This window comes from Peromyscus californicus, unplaced genomic scaffold (assembly GCF_007827085.1).
Source record: "Peromyscus californicus insignis strain IS unplaced genomic scaffold, ASM782708v3 Scaffold_6__1_contigs__length_162567912, whole genome shotgun sequence".
NCBI lineage: Eukaryota > Metazoa > Chordata > Mammalia > Rodentia > Cricetidae > Peromyscus > Peromyscus californicus.
Window position 1 is genome coordinate 161,058,852 of NW_026294584.1, and position 2,456 is coordinate 161,061,307.

A 2,456-nucleotide genomic window follows, 5' to 3' on the forward strand; every position below is an offset into this window, starting at 1 on the left:
ACAGAAGGAAGCTTGGTGCTCATGAAGTCATGCTAGGGATATTTCTCCAGACCATATGGTGACCGGGTGAACCCCAGCATAGTGCCCAACTTGGGACTTCCAGTTAAAGTAGAGACGTGTTTTTTCCCAATTATTTTGGGGGTTTGGGTAACTTCAGGAGGGAAAGAGGCCAGGGTCACATCTTGGCTAGATCTCACCTCTGGGATCTAAGCTCTGGCAAACATGGAACATGACACTTAAGCTTTCAGCTGGGTGGAACCCTTCTTCAAACAACAGGATTTGGTCTCACTCTTGATCCTCTGGGAGTTTCTGTCAGCCTCACTCTGGTGCCCTTGTGCTAGCTAGCATGACCTCTACCCATACGCCCATGTGCCACACAGACTGCAGCATACATGATGAAATGACCAGCAGCCATCACTTTTGTTCAATTTTACTTTCAGAAGAAAATAACTCAACACAAAGTAGCATATTATGTACATGGGGACATTCACTCTAATGCTTTAACAAACTGATATCCAATGGCTTCCACTAGGAAATAGTGTTTGTTACTCAGATTCAATCTCCCAGGAACGTCATAAGGGTCAAATGATGATGCAGCTATAGTAATGCCAGCATAATCCACTGACAAAAGCTGATCAATTTCATGTGGAGTCACAGAAGATTCCAACAATGGCATCCAGCAGGCATCCAGACCACGGATTCTGATCATGATGCTTGGAAAGTGCTGGAAGAAAAAGAAACAATGAATCCTTGTTAAGGAAAGTGGGACAAACCCAAAGTTGAGCTGACTGAGGCCTATTTGAATCTGCAAATAACAAATCAACTGATAGGACAAAAGATGTTGCTTATACATAATTTGTCCCCAAACAGGGCACAGAAAAGTCTTAGGAACTAAGGAATAGACTAGAAGGCACCAGCAAGAGAAGGACTCACAGGCATTTTAGGGTCTCCTCTCAACAGGAGCCCCAGAGAACACTGCTCCAGTGCCTAGGAAGTCTAAGATCTCTGACTCAGGAGGCAATGGAGACTCATTCAGTCTAATTCAAGCAAAGATTAGGTTGGTTTGAGAGTAGAGATTTCACAGACACAAAGGGCATGAAATAGTAGCAGCAGCAGGCATCTCAAGAATGAGACTGGGTGACCACCAGCCATTGGACATGAAGACAGCCTCCATGTGGGCCACAGGGCTCCTTACCACCCTCTGCTTCACTCCTTTCTGCTCACTTGTTCCAGTTGAGGGTAGAGCACTGCCCCTGAGCTGCCACCAGCCTCTCCTTTGCTCTCACACGTTGGTCACATCACAGCCAGTTGCCTCATCTGTGGCAGGATCCTTTGCTGTTGTTCCGTTTGGGGAGGGGACCAAGTAGGCACAGAGTCAACCACACAGACTCTGCGAGAATGTAGAAACAACAAGCTCAGTTTATTCAGGAAGAGGCAAGCCTTATACACCTTCCACCCACCCTGGGGGAAGGTCTGATGAATATGCATCTGCTGGTGTGACATGGCTGCCTTTCATTGGTCCAGGTCATCTCCAGATCATGTCTCAGCTGCTGTTGCTAAGGCCCTTAGGCAGACCCAGGTTGGCTCTCAGAAAGTATCTTTTTTACTGTTTTGGGCCAGGTGGCCCTCAAGCCTGTTAGGAATGAGTCATCCCACATTCATCTTTAGGTCTTCCATTCCCAAGAGCAGCACTTGACTAAGTTCATTTTCTAGAATCAACTCTCACTCAGTGACTCTGACTCCTCCCTGTGGTGATATTTTGTATATGCTCTAACAAATAAAGCTTGCCTGAAGATCAGAGGGCAAAGCCAACCACTAGTTAGCCATAGAGGCCAGGCAGTGGTGGCACACACCTTTAATACCAGCACTAGGGAGGTGGAGACATGAAGTGATACTGGCTGGGCAGAGAAAAGGAATATAAGGCAGGAGGAAACAGGAGCTTCCCTTCCAGGCTGAGGAGTTGTCGAGGTAAGAGGTGGCTGTGGCTTGCTCCTTTGTCCGTCTGATCTTTCAGCATTTACACTGAAATCTGACTCCAGGTTTTTATTATTAAGACCAATTAGGATTTGCATTACACCTCCCATCCTTCATGTCCTGCGTAGATGCCGTCACTTCCTCCAATAAGCCTCCCTTGTCCCATCCTCTCCCCAGGCCAGGCTGGAGGCCCACAGCACCAAGGCTTTAGCATACCCCTCTGTGCCTGCCCCATCCTCTCACTAAAACAGGGGCTCCCAGAAGCAGGGCCTATGCCTCTGCATGATCATTACCCTGCACCCAGCTCTTTAAATAAATGTACTCAAATCCAAGTGGGTTTAATAACCAGTCTTTTATTAAACACCTTAAACAGTGGAAATGCTTCACACATGTGCTTCTTGCTTATGTAAGAATGTCCACCTTTCTGTGCCTGAGCTTACCCATTCTCCAGTACTTGGCTGGGATTACACCCTTGGGTAACT

The 2,456-nt window shown here is 47.1% G+C and overlaps 1 long non-coding RNA gene across 1 annotated transcript; it reads right to left on the bottom strand.

The window, feature by feature from the left end:
- Positions 1–414: 414 nt before the first annotated feature.
- LOC128100029 (uncharacterized) lies at positions 415–1,433 on the bottom strand. The gene is made up of 2 exons (XR_008214645.1): positions 1,225–1,433; positions 415–724 (listed from the first exon to the last, which is right to left on the bottom strand). It is a non-coding gene; the product is annotated as an uncharacterized LOC128100029 (long non-coding RNA).
- Positions 1,434–2,456: the final 1,023 nt, after the last annotated feature.